General features: G+C 41.5%; 1 long non-coding RNA gene across 1 annotated transcript in view; it reads left to right on the top strand.

The window, feature by feature from the left end:
- Window positions 1–9,871, top strand: part of LOC138302127 (uncharacterized) — a 35,578-nt gene extending 25,707 nt beyond the window's left edge. The window contains exons 2-3 of the long non-coding RNA XR_011205292.1: window positions 4,446–4,520; window positions 9,668–9,871. This is a non-coding gene — a long non-coding RNA (uncharacterized lncRNA). The remainder of the gene's footprint in view (window positions 1–4,445; window positions 4,521–9,667) is intronic.
- Window positions 9,872–22,716: the final 12,845 nt, after the last annotated feature.

The following is a 22,716-nucleotide window of genomic DNA, read 5'->3' on the forward strand; positions in this document are numbered from 1 at the left end:
ACTTATTTCTTAGTTCACTTTCTGAGGACCACTGTGACCACCCCAAAACCACTGCATTCATGACTGAAATCATCTCATGATCTACTTTACAAGCTTCCCTCCATTCCTGTTCACACAACGCACCATCCAACTGTTCATTAACCGAGCATACAACAATGTCACTATTATCGTCCTTAGGGCCACTAACAGCAGAAGAGTCTTCTAAAGGATCGGTACCAGGTAATCTAGACAGACAATCAGCCAAAATGTTTTTCTTACCAGGCACATACTCCACTTTAAAATTGTGTTCACACAGTCTATATTGCCGCCTAGCAATCCTAGGAGTGGCTTTCTCAGCACCCTTGGCTGTGAACAATTGAACCAATGGTTTGTGATCCGTTCTCACGGTGAATCTTGAGCCCCACACAAATTGTTTAAAGTGACTGATGGCCCACCAGCATGCTAAGGCCTCGCGTTCAATTACTGAATATGTCGCTTCAGCACCCTTCAGACTCCTTGATGCGAATGCGACCATTGTCTCCCTGCTGTCCCTCCTTTGCAATAACACAGCACCTAACCCTTTTTGGCTGGTATCAGTCATGATAATGGTATGATCTCTGGTGTCAAATGGTTTCAAGGGAATTGCCTGAGCTATTTCATGTTTAATACGTTTAAACTCACAGTTACAACATTCGTCCCACACAAACTTAACATTCTTTTTTAGGAGATTCCTTAAATTATAAATTTTTTCTGAAAAATTTGGGACAAATCGAGCGTAAAACTCTACTAGACCCATGAAAGACCTCAATTGATCCTTGTTCTCTGGGCTTCCAAAATCTTGAATGGCTTTCACTAAACATTCTTTGGGTTTAATTCCATCAGCCGACAATTCAAAACCTAAGAAGTTGACAGCAGACACACCAAAACGACATTTAGTAGGTCTTAAGGTCACGCCTTTAGATTGTACCGTGTTCAAAACACTACACAATATCTCATCATGTTCCTGCACATCCTTCCCATAAATCAAAATGTCGTAATAAAGGCCGTATAATGTCTAGAATTAGTGTGTCTAATTTGGTGGTATGCTGACATCATGTCGAGCAAGGAAAATACCTTAGCACCTTTAATAGAAGATAACATTTTTGATATGTTTGGTAGGGGAAATTGGTCCACTCAAATCTGATCATTCAGGTCACATAAATCGACACACATACGTAATTGACCATTCGATTTGCGAGCCAGGACCACAGGTGCCACCCAGTCAGAAGATTCTACTGGTTCTATTAAATCCTGAGAGCACAAATCATCTAGTTCTTTCTTAAAATCGTCTCTCAATGTGAGGAGAACTTTCCGTACTTTATGGACTTTAGGTTGAGCAGCCTTATTAATTTTAATTTTATGAGTGAAGCCCTTGAATAAACCTACACCGCCTTTAAAAATTTCAGGATAACGCACTTCCCATTTATCACTCATGACAGTTGACACCTGCATGAACTCATCTCTCAGTATAACTTGTTTTGGATTATTCAAATCTAATATTAGTTCCAATTTACCTTGATCGAACCAACCTAACAAACATGCATCATCTTTAGCTACATATATGGTTGCGCGTATGACATTGCTCTTAAACTTGAGTTCAGCTTGAAATTCCCCCAACACTTCAATAGAATTACCACCAAAACCAATTGGCTGAATACGTGACTGATTTAAAGTAGCCTCATGACTTTTAAACAAGTCGTTCCACTTATTCTCACTCAACAGTGTGAATGGTGACCCAGAATCGGCCATCATCTGGACTTGAACACCATTTATTTCTACTGAACAGAACAGTCTTTTCTTGTGAGAATTCTTTATCTAGTTCTCTTGCACCATAAATACTTCTCCTTCATCGCTACTGGAAGAAATGTAATTATTAGTAACTACGCTGTTGACACAGTTGGAACTAGGTCTTTCAGCATCATTAACCTTGTTTGATTTGCACACTCTCGCGAAATGACCTTTTGTATAACACTTGGCACACATTTTATCAATGGCCAGACAGAATTTAGCATTGCTTAGATGAGAAGTGCTGCCACATCTGTAACATTCTAAAGGTTTCAAAAGTTTTTTCTCAGTTTTTCCTCCGGTTGATTGTAAAGTATTCTCACTCTTCTTGTTACTTTTTTTGTATTTAGGTTTTACAGCAAATACATCCGATCGTGGGAGCTGATTCTTGTTATCTGAAACAGACATTTGTTCCATAAATGAAACAGTGCTTTCTATTCTGGTGGCAATTTCCAATGCCTTTTGTTAAGTTAAGTTTGGTGTAGGTAATAAAGCCTCTTGTACTTTCTTGTTGTTAGTTTTTTCCACTAGCTGATTCTTTATCATTTCTTCTTTGAACTCTTTATACTCGCACGAAACTGCCAAGAGTCTCAAAGCTCCAACGTAGCTGGACACAGATTCTCCTTCGGCTTGGTCTCTTTTGTAAAATTTGTGTCTTTCTAAAGTGACGTTTCTGCACTTTTTAAATCTTACATCTAAAGACTTAATAGCAGTACCATATTCATCTTCAACACCATCACCTTCACATTCAATAGGTAATACAGACACTCTAGGTATATATTTCAAAAATGTTCACTCTTCGTTGCCTAGGCAATGCCTTAAGATTGCATATTTTCTCTTGTGGGTGAAGGTTTCACCTTCACGAGCATCTAAATATGCCTCAAATGCCTCTTTCCATTGTTCCCAATCTGCGTCAGGAGAGGCCGGATTGGGAACAAAAGGAGGCGGCGGAGAAATAGATTGTTGCATTGGTGATGTGATTATCACAGAGGTTCAATACAAAATGAAACTGAAACTTCAAATAGAAATGAAGATGACACTACGGACATACATTTTCACACATCTAATTGACAACGTGTGCCACAATAGGATACTTTAAAAATAACAAAATGAGTTCGTCCAGTAAAGGTTAACAAATATGTTTGCTAAAGTGTTCCCCTTTTCTCCTATTTCTTTTTAATGGTGTGCGTATCACCATGACACGCAGGTACTAATTGCAGAAATGTGCCAGTAAATGCATGTTGCCAATAAATCCGTATGTAGACTTGCTTAGAAATTGAGGAAACAAGGTGTGCGTGTCACTGTGACGTGCTATGTTAAATGATGTAAGAGGTTGAGGAAACGTGGTCTAGTTTCCCTTACGCGGACTTCAAAATGGCCACTGAAGATGTGCATGTCACTGTGACACGCTATCCAAAGCCTGCGCTAATATGGCTGCCAGCGCGGTCTAGTTTCTCATACGCGAATATTCCCCAAAATGGCCGCTGAAGGTGTGCGTGTCACCATGACACGCTATCCCCGGCCTGTAGTAATGTGGCTGCCAGTGTGCGCGCACTAAACTCGCAATGACGTACTTACATGGGGTGGGAGAGAGTTTCTGGAAATGTTACTCTCTCCCCGAGGCACGTCAACAGGGAAATCGGATCCTCTTAGAAGAAGAGAGGCAGTGGGGAGAGGCTCTTCTAAAAACGCAGCTGACGGACGGAGAAGCTGAAATATATCTTCACATTGCCATCACATGAAGTCGATACGTCGACCCTCGTCTCCACTAAAAGGTACTGTCGTCACACACCAGAGTTTAATCAGAAGTTGATTCTATTCAAGTTATGGATTAACAGCTTCTACCGCTGTCCTATCGCTTCAGCGGCCACGATCAACTGCCCCGTAACACTCAAACAAACCACAACATTCTTTTCTCCATTCCACATTCCCTTTGTCCTGTAGAGAGGGGCGCGTGAAGGACACGTCCCAACAGTTTTCATTCTATTTTTTGCTTTGAATTTCCATCAAAGTCACTCCTTACTTAAAACTTTTTGATGTTTTCTTCACCTCTTTTTCTGTCCAGGCACGAATCACACATACATTTAAGAAAACCAAATTTACACTTGAAAAAAGGCTTTGTAAATCACTCTGCAGAGTGAGGCCAAACTCATTTTAGATTTATTATTGCTATGGAAAACAACCCCCTTTTTATAAGCAACTTTTATTGAATAAAATGACTTCTATTCACTTGGCTATCTTTGGTCAACTGTTCTCCAAATCATTAATAGCCATTATTCAGTGAATGGCCGTCACAGGGGATACTATCGATACGTCATGTTTTATATCACGTGACAACATTTTCACATCCACTACATTGATCTAACCACTACATCTCATGGTAACTTAGATAAGGAATTCAAAATAGTACAAATATACTTAATGGTGTAGCAGATGCGATACTTTTGCAGCTCGATATTATGGACCTCGATGCAGTTGCATAAAACGCAGCAGGATGTGAATGGGCTTGTAAAGCCATGCCCATGTATGATTCAGTAGCCTTGGTTTAATTTGAGTGCTAGGTTTGGTAATATAGATCAGATGTGCAGGCTACCTTATAGCAAATGTTCGATAGTAATATGTATCTTTGTCTTTTTTTTTAGCATGTGCACCAGTGGTGGTGTGCCAGGACCCAGTCCCTCAATGTGAACCTCAATGTGAGCCCCAATGTGAGCCAGGTAAGTTTCGTTTCAGGAAGATATCAACATCCCTGACCATCCCCGATTCAGAAACGTAAGACTTGTATTTTAGAAAAAAAACACTGTTATTTAGCAAAATGTATCTGCTTTCAAAATGTTAGGTATTTTTGTAGAGGGTGGTCCTGTAATTTATAAAGATCTCTTTTCAGATTCCAGAATCAGAAGATGGTCGTAAGATTTAGGGACATATTTATCATGGAATGACATTTACAAAGCCACGCACGATCACATGTTGTTTAGTAAATGTGGAGTAGTGCAAGTTAGCATAAGTCGATGCCTGGCATTATTCTACCGCAGGGAGGCATTCCATGGGTGAAGTTTAAGTGTTCCCACGCATCCATCATTGACTTTTGGTGCATTCTCAGATTTATAATTAGTTATAGATCTGGGAATGTGTCAAAGAGTAGAAATATGCTTATTTCTACTTGTTTTTTCCTCTTTTACACATGCTGAATACTGTAGCACTCACAGAAAGAGGAAAAAGCCTCACAGGACTGTGTTTATGCATGGAAACTGTTCCTTCCTGCACAAAACAATCCTGCCTACAACACAAGCCTCCTTGCACCATGGTATAAGGGTGCCTTCATTTGTGTTAGGCAACAGTTTGTACAGGCTGAGAGCACAAATGTGTCCTTTTGTGTTAAATACAGCTGATTCCTGCCCTCTTCCTTTAATGCAGCACAGCACAATACAGCAAGGTGGCTTGCTCTCTTGCATTAATATTTGATAAATATGCCTAAAGTTGTAAGATAAATGCTGTCAACTGCAAGCAAAGCAGTATCTTTAATTTTAGTGACTGTACTGTGAAATCTGGAGCACTGCAGATGTAAGCTTATTGGTCTTTCAGTGGAAAGTAAAAGCTACCTACAGGTGGTTTATACACTTGTAGTGAAGGGGCTCTTAAGGTTGGAAAGGTGCAATCACTTCCTGTGTGACACGTCAGTGCAGGACTACATTGAAAGACCCACTTTCTGTGAGATAACTGATGGCTGATTATGGAGGATTGTTTCAGCATCAATATATATGGCTTCAACGTGTGCCCCTTTTTCAGAATACATAGGTTAAGCTTCGTACTTAAGAATTCTTATGGAATGAATATTGACCCTCATTCCGCAGTTTGGAGCGGTGATGGGCATATGCCGAATTTCTTAGTAGGATCCCCCAGCTCTTGGTTTTCCCTAAAAGAGACAGGATGGACAATGGTGCCAGATCCTGTCTGGCTCTTTCCTGTATTATAATGGACTACACGTATCAACTTCAGAGCATGGTGCCTTTCTCTTGAAAAAGATTAGGAAAGAACATCAAGCTTTAGGCTTATTAAGAATATAGGCAGGCGCTAGCATGAGGCAAAGCTTGCCTGCTACTTTCTATCCCATACAAAAGGGGTTTTGTGCTGGAAAGGTGCACTTGTCATTGCAAAAACAACTTTGAATTTTTTGGTCAAGAAGGTTTTAATGGGACAAATCAGCGCAGGGACTTGTCAGCTTTAATGCAAAGCCCAGTCTACTAAGATAACCGGACTGGGCATTGTGTCAAAACTAACGCCTACTTAAAGTAGGTGCAAATAAGGGGAAATGTGTTCATTTCTCAAAAAAGGCACATTTTATATGTGATGTAGGGCACGCCTCTTATCCAATGTGTGGGAACCTTCTTTGTCTAACCAGAAAAATGTATAGAAAAATTTCTTCTTCAGAACAGATTATTTGCTGGACAGTGCGCACTCATGTCTGCAACTGGGCGTCGATCAAGGCAGTCTCGTTGGAGCCCAGCACGGGGATGACACCACCAGCCGACCAATATTTTTGGATATAGCACTGCCCTGTAGGCTCCCTCTTGTGCAATGCAGCACAGCAAACTTGAGTGCTGCACTGTTTTCTATGAAAAATTAGTGTATCGGAATCCAAATTCCCCATTTGCTCTAATTCAGAGTCTACTCTTTATAGATGGGGAAAGACTCACATTGCAACAAAGTCTCATTAACACATTGTTATACACATCTTCCCTTTGGCAAAAAATACACAGCCTAGCTTTTGGTGAATTATTTGTCCGTATCACACATTTTCTGTAATGACTCTAACTGTGGCCCATGGATATTCTGATTCTTAATCAGTTTCTACTCTGCATATTGATATGTTGTATATGCCTCAAATTTAGAGCCATCAGCATAAACACTTGCTTTGTAACATGGTTCATCACTGCCCTGACTTCAGAGCAACATGACATTGGGCTCCACAACTATGAATCTAGTGGGCATTAGTCTGCTGCCTTCCCTGGGTCTCTGAAAACCCATGGTAGGTGGACAATCAAGGTAGAATCTTGTGCACTGGTCAGCGCAGAACAATGCTGACAAGGAAAGCGGGCCAAACGAAGTTGACCTGTGAGTACACGTGTTCAGCTTCGATGAATGTGTCCAGTGTTTCGAACTAAGACACCATGGCCAATATTTATACTTTTTGACACAAACCGGCGCCAGCGCTGGTTTACGTCAAAAACTTTCCCGCCGGCTAACGCCATTCCATTGTGCCAGGTGGGCGCCTTATTTATGGATTGACGTTAGCCGGTGCTGCGGGCTGGTCAGAGTAAAAAAAAATTACTCTAACCAGGTAGCGCCGGCGTAGGGGAAAATGGGGGTTGTGCATCAAAAAATAGTGCAAGTCAAGTTAGAGTCAAAAATCATGGCTCTAACTGGACTTGCAACACTTTTTGACACACTTAGCAAAGACAGGAGTCAAGCCCCCCCTGCCCAATGGCCATGCCCAGGGGACTTCTGTCCCCTGGGCATGGCCATTGGGCACAGTGACATGTAGAGGGTGGGCCCAAGTTAGGCCCCCCCATGCCAACATTTGTTTTAAAAAAAATACTTACCTTAACTTACCTGTACTTACCTGGGATGGGTCCCCCCATCCATGGTTGTCCTCCAGGGGTGGGAGGAGGTGGCAGGGGGTGTCCCTGCGGGCAGGGAAGGGCACCTGTGGACTGCTTCCATGGTCAGAGACCATTGAAATGAGCCCACAGGTCCCTTAACGTCTGCCCTCACCCACTCATTAAAAAACGGCACACATCAGGCTGGGTACAGTTTTTTAAGGCCCACCCCCTCCTGTGCGTCAAAATGATGCGGGAGTATAAATAAGACGCACAGGCCTTAAAGTCATTTTTGGGGCTGGAAGGCCTACTTTGCATGTCATTAACGCAAGGTGGTTTCCCAAATCCACAAAATGGCACACATGGAGGAATTTTGGCGTTCGCAGAGTAGGGCGTCATAGTATAAATATAATATAAGGTTTGCGCCGAATGTGTGTCAAAATGTTTGACGCACATTCGGCGCAAACAGAGTGTAAATTTGCCACTATCTCCAGTAACACAGATTCAAAGATCAATGAAAGTGAGCCACAGAGGATAAGCAGGAATGATGAAAAGCTCCAGTAGGGAGAAAGTGTCTATAGATGGCAGAAAGATGATAAGAAGTTTATCAAATGGCATTGAAAGCTCTTGGCTAGCTCACCTTTTGCAGGGGTTCTCGTGCTTTTTAAGAGTTCATCAGATGCTGCTGTGGAGATGTGCTACACAAAGTTGGTCTGCGAGCATGGTTGTTTTTGTGAAAATAAGCAACTTGACACAGCTGTTAAACAGGTTGCGCTCGGGTATCCTCCACACTCAAGCAGTACAATACATGGAAGCCAATGGTGCTTCTCACAAGTTCAACAATGGGTCGCGTGTCGTTTCTGAGCACCAATGTAGTTTTCCTGTGGTCAGCAGAATTCTTCTTTTCAGGTTCTTTCAGTTTAAAGTCACTTCCAGCCCTTGAATGCAAGCTCCAGAGCGAGTTGCAGCCTTCGAACTTAGATCAGACTGAGAATAAATCCCTGTAGAAGTATTCAGAAAACGTTGCTTGAGAAGTCCTTGGTAATTCCCTACAGACAGAGTTTTATGTGAAGGTTAAGATGACTTCTTATATTTCTTAAGCAAGTCTAGAAATAATCCGCCAGGGTCCTTTTTGAACCAAAGAACCCAGGGTCCACCGTGCCCCTAAAATAATCCCTAGCTTTCCCACAATATGATGACCCGGCCTTACTGGCTTATATGTGTGTCATGACGTTTTCTGTTCAAATCAAGGTGGCAGAAGCCTTTGTCCTAGGACAAGGCCTCTTTTCGGCACTTATTGCACTACAGTACAGAGACCAAGAACAAAATCTTGTGCTGAACTTATGATAAGATCCACCTGATTTTCATGGGACCATCCGTGCTATGGAGTTACAAGATTCAAAGGGGTTGTGTGAGTTACATCTCAAACCATATTTATCATTTTGAGGCAAAGTCCTGCAATTCACCCACTTTGTCACTCTTCTGTACATGGATCCTTTAAGAATGTGGATGGCAGTTGGGTCACTGGTCAGCCCACTTGCAATCTGAGCTCAGAGATGTAATGAAACCCTTACATGCATTGGGTTTATATAAAAAGATAGATGTAAATCCCTCATAACCAGCGCTCATTGAAATCTTGTTTCTGATTTGAGAGTTTTGACTCAAAATAAGCACACGTCTAAAATATCCTGTCTGTGTTTACCACCCCAATTTCACAATACAATTTAGAACAGGAACAGCTGTAGGTAATATCGTTAGTACTGCCGCAGTGATACATAAAGCCTCATGAGAAATACAGAGGGAAATATTAAATATTCAATAGCCACAAAGCTATACACAAGATCAGACGTGGGTGTCATTTCTGACTATAGTAAACATATATCACACTAAATATTACAATTTGACACCTAAAAGTGTCAGCTTACTGATCTGGCACACCATCTTGCCAGATCCATGTTGAAAGACGATACACAGGATGTGATGGGAACACCAAGTTTGCAGAGTAATTGATCGATGAGGCCGGGGTTATCAGCCTTCTATTACAGCACCGGTCCACGAGCCAAAGTGTTCAAAAGATAATGTTCTGAGGAACACCTTACTCAGGTATTGTCCATTCATGTTCTTCCTTTGAAGAAAAAATGCCTCCCCACTCGTGTAGCTGTGTCAGAAAATCCTTTGATTTTATTTCTTGCGCGGAAACTAAAATTCTGCACACAGTATGTCTTAAAAACTACTCATTAATCTTGCACCTTTTTCTTCAACAGTCCCATGTGCTCCTGTTTGCCAGGACCAGCACTCAGTAAAAGGAAGCAGGAAGTGTTGACCTGAGAACACAAGCACCAGCCTACTTGTCATCCGTCTGCGTTCCACTCCCTGTGATTAAGAAGTAACACTGTTGTGAAAAATGTTTCTGTTTGCACTGCAATTGTTCAGATTCCATTATGTACTACAATGTATCCAGAATATATGCCATTTGAATGAGTGCAGTAAAATATGAAATTATTAATTGTTATTTTGTCTGACTTTTTTCTTATAAATAATCTGATCATTCATTGAGTAGCATGTAAAGCTCAGATGCTAAAGGTAAAACATCTGGTTATGCTAGGGTCGTGTGCAGGATCAGCGAGTGAACTTTGCATGGATGGCAGCATTCTCTTATGCCACCAAGGACATAGCGGTCCCAGAGAAGAGACCTGGGCCAGAGGAACAGTAACACTTTGAGCCATACAATTTAGTCCCATACCCAGAGAACTCTGGGTGCCTTCTATGAAGTTTGGGAAAACTGTAGATGCATTCTCTTACGAGAAACACCATAACCCTATCACCCCCTGTATTCTATCAATACAAACCTGCAGGAAGTCAGAATGGGAACATTATGGATATATATCACTCAAGCATCCTAATAATAGGGCTTTTTATTCATGGCATGTCTGTTTAAACTGTGATCTGCATTGGGTAGACGATGCACCTCATGACAAGGTCCTTGGTTTCGGACATTTGCATGGAGATGTGGAATCACAACTTGGATTTGCATTAGGTTCTCCCTACTTTTCATACATACATTACAATGCAGCAGAATTGTGTAAAGTCCATCCAATTCCTATGGGATTTTGTAAGGTCCATCTACCTTTCCATACATAAATTACATTGCAATGGGACACTGGAGTCCCTAAGCATTGTAGATTTCCAGTGTTGAAGATAGCCACCTCTGATAGATGTCTACCAATAACTGGCCCCCAATATCTATGAGGCAACCACCGATGAATTGTAGTGACTTCTTGACAGCAATTGTTTTGTTGCACTTTGCATGGAGTTAGTTGAAATGCTGTTGCAGGGCTACCTGTTACTAGGTCCTGCAGAGGCCTAAGATGCAATGCCATTCACATATGTGGTGCCTTTGTTCAGGTTGGAGGACTTCTCACGGGGAGAAGAAAGCAGAAGGGGATACTTTTTCTACTTCATTGGTTAGCACGTCAGGGAAACGTGATCGGAAGAACATAATACACAGCTTCTCTATAACCACCTGCCCAAGCCGCTGTCTCAAAGTTCCCAGTAATATAGATACTATAATGACACACTTAAAGGGGGAACCTTAATCTTTGACTTGGTAGACAAACAGGGTGTATGAAACATATATAATTTCTCATGAAGACAGGGGAAAGAATAATGCATTTTAAGTCTGTAACATTTGTGCTTATGTCAGAAGGATAAAAAGTGTGTGTGTGTGTGTTTGTGTGTGTGTGTGTTACCACCATTATATAAAACAAACCCCCTTAGTTCTGGAAATGGTGTTTGCATCCAATCTTTATATAACATTGATAAGCATGGGGTTAGTGTGGAAGGAAATTAGGGTGAACCATTAAATGATTAACTTTGGTGATGTTCAACCTATTCCGAATTGACATTCGGATACACATCAAATTCAGTCATGTCATGAAGTTCTGGGCGTTTACGTCATGAAGGTCTGGGCATTTGGGTAAATCCTTCACCACCTTCTTGGAGAGACAGAGGTAAGTGTGACACCATATGGAAGCCACACTGTCTCTTGAGGTACTGTCTTGAATATGAAAGAATGCTTTAGTACACAAATTGTAGCAGAAGAAAAAAATAGAAAATGCTAAAATAACCTTTGAGGTTATTGTTCCTGGTTTCAGGAACGCAGCTAAATGCTGGAGACTGCAGAATTGAAGCGTACAAGAGAGAACCTATGGGATTGGGTCCGGCAAGACTGGACACACAGTGTTGGAGCAGGCAGGATGGGCAGTCTAAGAGTAGAGAATGTGATGAGCAGTAAAGCAAAATGAAGGAGTGTAACTCTTGAAAAAAGCCCCCTCTACCGGGTCAATCCCAAACTTTTTGCCTTCCTCTTCCTACTTTTTGCTGGATGTTTGCTTGCTGGACTTAGAACTCTGCACACTTTACCACTGCTGACCAGTGCTAAAATGCTTGTGCTCACTCCCCAAAACATAGTTTGATTGGCATATACCTGATTGACATATTTTTTAATTTACATGTAAGTCCCTTGTAGAGAGGTATACCATATACCTAGTGCCTATAAATTAAATGCTACCAGCGGGCCTGCTGCACTTACTGTGCCACCCACTTCAGTGGGACTTCATAACATGTCACAGGACTGTCATTGCAGCCTGAAGGCTGTGTCCTTCTGCCATGTTGACTTGGAATTTTAAATCCAGTGGCAAGCCTTAAACTCCCCTTTTATTACATATGTCACCCCTAAGAGACTCCAAGTACTAGTTTTTCTGGCCTCCTGTTTAGAACGCATAGACATAACAGGCTCCCATCATCTTCATCGTGCACCTGGACCCAGCCTTAGTAAGTCTTGAACCCCCAAGAGGTCTTCATCCCCTCCTGGCCCCTTTGTTGTGGTGCTAAATGTGCCCATGAGGCCATTTTCCAAAACTCAGGACTTTTTTTTAACCTTAAACTTTAAAAATTCATAACTCTGGTTCAACTATTTAGATTTTGATGGTTTTGGCATCAAATTGGTTTGAGATTTTTTTGTGTTGTGCTTTCACTTTATCACTGTTTGTGTGCTGCATAAATACATTAGTCATTGCCTCTAAGTTGGGACTGAGTGCTTTTTGTGCCAAGGTCCCCAGGGTTAAGTACAGGTAGATTTAGTGACTTGTTATGGTTCACACCCACAAGGGATTGTGGCTGTTGCTTGACCAGGGCTCACACCCGTGTCAATCAACACCCCAATTTCTCACATTTTATCATTAATGCACTTTTCATAGACTCTTTGTGTGTAGATGGAATTCTTTGGAGTGAAAGACAAGGCCTTCAAAGATTGGTGAGAAGTAGGCAGATATCAGCCATCATTTGTCAGCAATTATGTTTGACTGGGATTTAAGAGCAGCCGTAGAACATGCTTTATGGCATCAGCTGACAACATTTAGGTGTCCCAACAATGTTCCAATGTCAAAGGTCCAGGGGGTGAAGAGGGTGAATTTAAATGTAAGTGCATTAAGAGCCATTTTAATATCCACATCAAATACTCAGTAACACTTTCCTTCTTCTAAACCCTTGATTCTGACAGGAAATCCATGCTGTTGAATGGCAATGTAATTGTGTTCTTCATATCTACTATACATTGAACATTCCATTTTCTTATTACAACTTTCAGGAACCCAAGTAAATAAACATTATTTACAGAGATCGCTAGCTTTCTGTTGTACCCTGAAAATGTTTTATCCCTTTGTTATGTCTTGCAAGGGCACACTTACAATACTGAATTAACAGAATAATTTTGGTTTGACAGTCAATCAATATTTTTATTGAAAAACCTAATTTTTATTTTGTTAATGAACATAGAAAACCAAACTGCAATAAGGAACCCCTGGATTTTTCATATTTGAATATTTCTTTTTCCTATGTATTGCTACATATGTGTATGGTTTATATAGTTGAAAGCCTTCTATTTAGTTTATTGTACAATAGAGTATTCAGAGGCCCCATTTGCCAAGATGTGACAGATGTCCCAACAGCCTTATTTAGAGTGCCACTGACATCAGTGTACTCTAAATACAAAGACAGGACATTTTGCTGCAACCGCCCAACTCTAAATAATGCCCAGAGTATCCTCAAATAGAAACAGTTTTGATTATGGTAATTTCCAAAGATCTACTGTCCTGGCCAGCTAAGAACTTGATGGACCTTTTATTTACTCATTGTATGCCATCTACAACATACCCATGAAGTATCTGAAATCAGGGTTCTCATGTACTGTAGCACTCTTCTCAGTGCCTAATTTGAGCCAGTGATTGCCAGTGCGGGCCACCAGCACTCATTTGTGGGGACCAGCAGGTATTTTTATTCTTTAAACATCTTCCGAGAGCAAGAGAGGGAAGAAGACATACAGGGGAAAGAAGAAAATAGAAAACCTGTCACAAAAGGAGAAAGCAGAAACCCATAGGAGGGACGTCAAAGATCACAGGGTGTCTGGTAGTGGATTAAAGAGACCTGTGGTGGATTCAAGACTACGAAGAGTTGGTATTAGGTGCCATGAGAGCCGTGGAATTCTGAACACATCCTTGGGCCCCAGTACTCATTATTTTACAAACCAAGCACCGGCTCCTCCTTGTTTCACTTTTCTGTCTGTGATGTATTACAGCAAGCCATCCACATTTAGCTGTCTACTCTGACTGATGGGTCTACTCGCCTATTTAACAAGTAAATCTTCTCAATGCAGAACAGTCAGATTGTGGAGTCACAGTCTTACCATCTTAGGGAAGATGTTAAAAAATGTGCATACTGTGAGGCAGTTGTAATGTAAAAGACCATCTATGTGGTTAGATGAGAACATTATCTTCCGTATGCCTGCATCGGTCATTCACCTTTAAGCCATTTCCTGCAGTTTCAGTTGAACCCAAAATGACCCCTCAAACACTTCTTTTCTGTCCCAGGTGTGTTAACCAATCCTGAGCCTTCTTCCTCTCATGCTTGTCTTTAACAATCAGCCTTCAGTACATGTGAAGCATCCACACTATCCTGCTTATTACTCATCTGCCATCACTCTGTCATATCTTCCTTTCCAGTACAGGTATAATAATACCCACGATGATATTTGCACAGTAAATGATCCTGTCTTCTCCAAAGAGTTCATTGGTTCGCTGTCCTGTCCCCACAACTTGCTGTAGGTCTGTGATCACAGCTTCTAGCATGATTGTAGCAGAACTTCAGGTCTGGTCCTGACCATTCAAGGTAATTGGATGCCAAAGACGGCATTCCTTAAGCTCAGAAATCTTCCCTCACCTAACAGATGTGTATTTTGCCTGAACACCAGCCAGTAGGAGATCCATGGAACACTAATTTGAACAATCTACCCCATATTTATACCTGACAAGCACATTAAACCCTGAATTTCCCAAGTCTCCATTTTTTGGGGTCATGTCTAGTTTTAGAGGGGTTTGTGCTCACATTAGCTACTCAGCAATATCTCTTGATCTGCAGATTTGTCAGGAAGGGAGTTGGAACTGGTGGTTTTGTGACTCAGGTTTTGAGAAAATAGTACAAAAGGTGCAAATATTTCCCCACCTGTCCAGTTCATAAAACTGTTTACCACACACCTCTGGAGAAGAATCCAGCCTCATGGGCAAGGAATGTCTCTACACTTTAAATGAGCCTCTGTTTCTCTCCTTAACTTCACAGGAACATAGTCAATTTCAGAAAAAATATTTGGGTTGTTCTGTACTCTGATATTATTGTCCCTGTCTGTCTGGCTCTATCCTATATCTTCTGAATTTCACACTCTAAGAGACACAAAATAGGTTCTTATCACTATAATGCCAAACCTAATACAGACATTCCACATTCACTGTGCCTGATACTTCCAGAGCAAACATATGTTTGGCCTTCCATGTCCACACATGAATGGAGCAAAGGACCAAGTTGAAATGAACTGGCAGACATTTCAAAACAGGGGATGCCAGTAAGCAACTCTCCCATGGAAGGTAGCATGTGAAAATGGCCACTCACTCAAATCCTTTTTACAACTGCCATTTCTCCTCAACTCGGTGAGACAACAGTAGTTGTTCAGAGAAAGAGGCGGTGTCTACCTGGTGTGACCCTCTGGACCACAAAGTCCTGCTGTAGGTCTCAGTCCATTTATAACTCGCAATCAACATTCAGCATGATTGTGTTTGTGAAGGTTCAATGCCCTTTCTGTTGTCTCCTATCATCTGACATGCAGGTCACCATTAACAGTGATATTTTAATGCTGGGATCAGATCTGCTGATGTTTTATTAAGGTTCAAACATAGATTTGAGCAACCCATAGTAGTCAATGTAGTATGCAGAAAGGAGAACCATGGTAATTGACAGGCACTGGGATCATCTAACAATTCATGAAGGGCTGGTTTGTATGTTGCATGGGTTGGTGAGCTCCATAGTTTGAACCAGTAGCCTAAGAGCTTAAATCTTATCTCAAAGAAGAGGGCGTGAAGGGACACAGCTATATAAATTGGCAAAGGCTGCTCCATCTTAGAAAGAAGTTATAATTTGTAGCTAGATTAGTGCAATTACAATGATCTGAAAGTTTAGCTTCATAAATAGCCATGATCACTGGTTTGACATTTTTGTAATATTGCTCTACCCCCAGACATTGTGGAAAATCTCTTTACGCCCCACCTCTAAACGCAAGTGTGGTTGAGATCTTGACCAGTTGGGTATCGCATTGAATGGTTTATTGAAAGTTGCATATGACTTCTAAAACAATAGTCTTCAAACTTGCTATGTTAACACATCTGATGAGCCGTTGCATCAAATGGTTTATTTAGGGTTCAATATGCTCTATAGTCTTCACACTTGCTATGTTAACACATATCACTCTCTGAGAAAAACATTTTTGAGTCAGTCACCCATACCCAAACATTTGGAAGGTGAGACTGAGTGTGAGGGTTGGAGATGATTAGGGGCACAATAGAGATTGCACTGAGGCACTTTAGCTACAATACTGCATTCTAGGGCCTTACTCTTGTATGTTAATGTCAATGAATTTGAGATCACCCTCAAAAATAAAGTCTCTACTGGTATCAAGGCACAGATGTCCTGTCACTGCCTAGGTCACAGTCACAATCCCACCCTCTACAACAGTTTAATTCACTGCCTCTTGTAGTCACTATCTTGCCCTTACCAGAAACCACTTCTCAAGCACTTGCTCCCTTCTCTCATTTCAAAGCCTGCTTCTCCCAACATTGTCCACATCTATGTTCAGAGTTCACCTCTCCCACATCTTGCTAACCTTTGTTGCCACTCTCAACTCTCCTGTTATTCTGCTCTCCTCCCCCAAATCACTTGTTCAAATACTTTTCACCTCTCCTGCCACTGTCCTCCTGCCACTGCACACTTCATTGCCATTTTCCTTCTCTTGTGACTAGTCTCTTCTCATGCCACTGGCTGCTGATCTTTTCACTGTCTCGTTCACCCTTCTGACCTCTTGGTCATTGTTTCAGTGCTCTCACATCACTGCCTCGTAGTTGGTGCTTCAGAAAGGTGGGTAGGCTAAATGAGAAGGAGCCTGACAAGATCTACCTACCTTTTAAAGACCAGTATATCTGATGTATGAATGCTTCGCAAGTCCATCTAAGCCTTTCCTCCTTCAACCATTGATGATTTCAGTAGTGGCACCTGGTATTTACAGCACGTATGAAGGGGTACAACTGTGTTATTAAGCCCTATATTTGGAAAGGCCTAAGATAAAAAGCTGCAACAGTGGGGAATGAGGTGGAAGGAAAAGGGTTCATAGAAAGGCAAAATTAGCAACCATGTTTCCAGCCCTCCCTATGGACGGCACACTGTACTGATTGGTGCAGAGGTAGTATAAGAATAGCTTGTTTTCACATGCCACTGATCCCTAACAGTACCAGATCAAGGAAGCAAGCCCAAACAGAATGAAAGTGCTTCCAAGCTGTATCTATTGCCAGGAAATGCATCCCAACCCAGAGTGTGAGACCTTTGTACACTTCGTTTGTAGAGCAGTTTGCAGTATATCTTAGAGTAGGCTGACTTGGGCAAGCCTGCTAAAACAATGATGAACACCAAGAAGGTACCATGCTTTCTTTGCTGTGGGACTCAAGTCTCCCTGGTATGATGCTGGGCTAATCCCTCTCCTCTGGATGAAGTCTTGCACCACAGTTTGAAATCCCCTTCAATAAATGGAGCACTGGGAACCTTTGAGTACAAGGATAGCTTTCAGCACAAATGCAAGAAGAATCGAGAAAGTAAAAAACAGTAGCTGTCTCTAAGTAGGTCACTTCTTCAGCCCTTCCTGGAACTATTTTACTGCTTTGTTAAAAAGAAGAAGAATTAAGTGTAAGAGAGGAAATAATGCAGTCACAATTTGGCAGGTGGCAAGATCTCTCTCCCCCTGACACCAAATACTAATTTCCTGCAGGGGTAGTGTGCCTGCTGTGTTAAACTCTAGGTAATGCACATCCATGAATGAAGCCGGAAAGAGCTTTGGGTCAAATGAAAACCCTTTCCTAGATGTGCTAGATAGACCTTTTCTTTATTGTCTTTCTGATCACTGATATATAACAGCAATGAGTTATCAGCTAACTCCATTAGGAACCTGTTTCACCACAACAGTTCAAATTATATTTGATCTTAGAGTCATACCTTCAAATATAGGAAATGTGATGTATATGTGTGAAATATCTTCCAAGACAAGGCAAGGCCAGAATACTAAACACCCCATGCCCAGGCAATAAAACAAATCAATTAAATATGGTATTCTTCTAGCAATCTTATGGCTGTGCATTCCTCTTTAAGACTGTAAACAAGCCACTTTAAAGAACAATGTTGCTCAACGCGTTCATTGACCTGTGTATAAAAGTCACATCTTCCACTCCCAATATCTTCCCTTGTAACAGAGTTTGTCACTGCTATGAGAGACAACCACGTCTGCCAAGAAGAGATACAAGAAACCCCAAAAGGCAGTGTCAAAAGCCTCAAGGAAATGACAAATTCTGATACTATAAGTAATGTTGTATTGTGTTAATACACATTATCAGAGGGTAGATTAAATGGGGAACACTCTGCAGGAAGATGAGAAAATGAGATTGCTACAAGGAAACACTATGTAGCCAAACTATCTTTTCAGAGTTACTGTGCTGTGTGATCATGTCATTTTGACAGATGTCAGATTGTGAGAACCAGTTACCATTAATAAAGATTTTGTTTTATCCTCCAGCAGTTAAAAGATATTTAAATTTGAGACCACGCTTAAAAAATGTTGGTTGGAATATTTGCACTTCCAAAACTGTGGAACCTGTGTCAGGATCTTCACAAGATGTAGAGTCCCTGTCTGAAGCACCCAGGGGCCAGTGGTCACACTGTATGAGACACTTAAACCTTCTTTGCTGTCAACATCCATATAAATGCTGTTGTAGCTGTATTGACTTCATGCTACAATTTTAATATTTAATTAGCCTTGACGGCTCTCAGAATATTGCTTCTAATCAACACAGAATGCTATATAAATTAGAAACTCACATTTAAAAATCGAATTCACCAACATTTTCTTTTCTGAAAGTGTACGGACGTTTGGAAAAGCAGGTCAATGTTTTACACATTCCTAAAAGACTTCTCAGATGGACTATTTCATGTTTCCAAGTAACTTAAACTAGGTAGGCCCAGTGAATACCTTCCTTAATTTGAAATGTTTCCATTTAAAATTATATAAACAAAAACACTTATCTTCTAAGCTTAAGAACAGGAAATCCTGAAACAGATTTTGAAAACTGTAGGTTAATTTTAGCTGATCTTTTATATACATTCATCAATGCCAGAGATAATAGAGCATATTCTAAATCATAAAAGCAATGCAACAACATGCAGCTTTACAAAAGCAAAATTTGTTTTCTGTCCTCAATCTCACACTATATCCCTCTTGGAGATTTATGCTTTATGGTAATCTCTCCACTTTGACATCTTTTTGTGTCAAATCCTTGTACTTTCCAGCTCCCCAATCATCATCTACTGTAAGTGGAACCCTTTCCATATCCTTATCTCCCACTAGAATCAAAACATTGTTAGCAAATGATGTTACAAACCAAAAGGAACCAATTGTGCTGGTTTACAAACTGATAGGCCTCTTTGCGACTCTCTGTTTTTCTAGTTGTCATCCAAAAGACACTTACTGGTAGGCATTCTGAATATTTACACAAGCATCATATTCACAAGGGCTACATCCATGCAACCAATGGCAATCATAATCAGCATTATGGAACGTGATAGTCAGTTGGGGAAATGTTCATTAAGCCCTGTGAAGTCTGATATCCAGGAGTAAGAATTTATATTTTCTCATTCCAGTGTGTTCCCATCTATGTGTGTGTAAAGTGTACAAATGCATTATAGTCATGTGTATGGCTCCTCTTTTCCTAAGCCATTGTGGGTCAATGCTTGTAAAGCATTGGTAGGTTTTAGGGCGTTTGCATTCTTTAATTAACATTTCTATCCGTTTTTATGTTTTTATTTTTCAAAGAAAATGTGATTTCTCTGAATGTCACTCCTTCCCAATTTTTTCCACATTTCCCTCACCTCTCTTGAGTATGCCACCCACTAGCAAGTCAGATGTGCAGATTGCTAAATTAAATGTATGCCTGGGATTTTAGAGAGAATGGTGGAATGGATTACACAGGCTCCCTTTGGACTCCTGGTCATTGGAGGGATCATTAATTCGATGCTTCATCAAGATTTGGACAGGTTCAAGACAGCTAGGCTCCCAAGCCATGACAACGGTCATCTACTACAGTTCCCAGCGGCCTTTGGGCTTATGGATTTCTGGCACTATGCCTACCCCACTAACAGAAAATATTCCTATGTGTCCTGGCATTCTTTTTCCAGCCTTGATTACCTCGTCCCCCCATCAATGCAGGGGGTATATTCAGGAACACACAATTTCTCCCACCTGGAATATCCGACTACTCCCCACTCATGACTATGCTATATTCCGCACAGACCCGGGTTAGATCCAAGTGGAGACTGAACCCATGGGTTGTGCAAGACTGTCAAATGAGGGCTCAGTTGAGGTAAGTCACAGATTACTACTTTAAGGAAAACACAGTGTCAGTGGACTCAGGAGCGTCTCTCTGGGAAGCATATAATGCAGTCTTTACGGGGCACGTTATAGCCACAATGTCAGGTAAAAAGAAGAGTGAAAGAGAACATAGTGCAGCATTGGGAATACCATCTGAGTATATAGGTAACCCGAGCGGAGAACTGCAGCATCATATAGACCTACTGAGGGAGAAACATGGACAGTTGGTGGAGAATGAGGCATAGATGCTTCACTGAGCAAAACAACACAGACTCATGAGACAGGCAACAAGACGGGAAAACTGTAACCTGGTTGGTATGTAGAGAAGAAGGCCAAAGATGAGTGGGGCCCATTTTGATGTAGGTGGGTGACCTGGTAGAGTTGGTGATGGGCATCGTACAGGCATTCGCCATGCACTTGGAGGGCATATATTGGTCTAACTTGAGCTACTCCTCAGAGGAAGTGGAGCCATTAGTGCAGGACTTTCAAAAGAGGTTCTGACAAAAGAGGATGTCGACCTATTGGATCAGAAAACAGTGGTGTCTGAGGGTCTACAGGCCATTAATCAAATGGACTCTGGTAAAACTCCAGGTCCCAATGGGTTGTTAGCAGATTTCTTTAAATTTCTGGGGGGAAAGAGTGCAGAACCTCTCCTACACATGTTTTATGAAGAAGTTAAAATGGGACCTTACCCAGAGACCTCGTAGTGGTCAGCATTACCCTCATCTAGAAAAATGGTAAACCCTTGGAAGACTGTACCTTGTGTCTCTCCACATTGCTACTAGACACAGAGGTGAAAATACTGGGGAAAGTGTTGATGAACCACTTGTACCAAATAACTGACAAACTTTACACACTGGTCAATCAGGGTTCATGTCCTTCAGGTCAGCCAGACAGAACCTCAGATGCTGGTACAGGGTCACTGTGCATGCAGCAACATTTCAAGACCCAGTGGTTGTACTGGCACTTGATGCACCAAAGGCATTTCACTATTTGGAGTGACCCTTTCTATTGGAAGACCTTGGTAAGATGGAGATTGGCCCAGAATTTTCAGCATGTATCCAACTGTTGTGTACAGGCTCCAGAGCAAGGGAATGGGTACAAGGTTTAGTTGCAGAGGAATTTAGTCTGGGTCACGGAACCAGACAGGGCTGCCCACTCTTCCCTCTGTTGTATGTCTTGGCAGTAGAACCACTGGCCAACTGGGTGCGGTGAGATCCCCAAAGGTCTTAGATGTGAAACAAACTTATATGCAGACGACCTCCTCCTCTATGTAACAGAGTCAGAACACTCCATAATGAGGATGTTGAAAATGCTTAACATAGTTGGTGATTACATAGGAGTCTGCAAAATCTTGCATAAGTCCATAGTGTTCCTGCTCACCTCCTGACATCCCTGCATACTGGAGAGGCCACTTACAGTGGCAGACAGAGGGATTCATGCATCTGAGAGAGAGTACATCACTGGGATTTGCAAGGTGTTCATGTGCAACAACCTAGATAATATCCATGAAAATTACAAGGCAGATGTTGCCCACTGGAGAATGCTGCCACTGTCTCTGATGGGACAGGCAGTGCTTCACAAAATGATCTTTCTGCCCATAATTTTTTACGCACTACTAATGTGCCCTATGAAGCCCCTCACTCCTTTTTATGGGAAGTTAATGCTTTGAGGCAGCCATTGCTGTGGGATGAGGTCACCCCTAAGATCGCACTGCGCAGACTGACGAGGTCCACATATGATGGGGGCCTAGCCTTACCCAACCGAAAACCTTACTATTAGGCTTCTTTATCAATGACAGGGTATTTGCTGACTTGCAGAAGCCATCACTTTAGCCCAACAGGAGGGCCATGACCCTAAGAGGACACCCCAGGGAGCTGTATGCAAGGGAGTGTGGGGGTTGGAGACTGACTTTGCTGGCCAACTGTTATAATAATGACAAAATATTCTTCTTTCAATTAGTAATCTTTATTTCCATCTCTACTGTTCCATCTTCACACAGCTGATTCTCTTTAGATCTGTCAACATTCTACACTGAGCTCCTGTCAATTCCTGGAATGTACTAACTCTCTAAAGGGAAAAGTGGAGTTGGAACATACTACTGTTAAATAATAATTATACTATAAAATATATATATAAAACATGCTACTATTGATTTTATTACAACACCAACATTATTCAAATCTGGTGGGAGGTCACCCAGACACTACTGGCAAGGGCATCTTAGGATAGAAACATCACTGTGGGATTCAG

Source organism: Pleurodeles waltl, chromosome 6, assembly GCF_031143425.1.
Source record: "Pleurodeles waltl isolate 20211129_DDA chromosome 6, aPleWal1.hap1.20221129, whole genome shotgun sequence".
NCBI classification, from domain to species: domain Eukaryota; kingdom Metazoa; phylum Chordata; class Amphibia; order Caudata; family Salamandridae; genus Pleurodeles; species Pleurodeles waltl.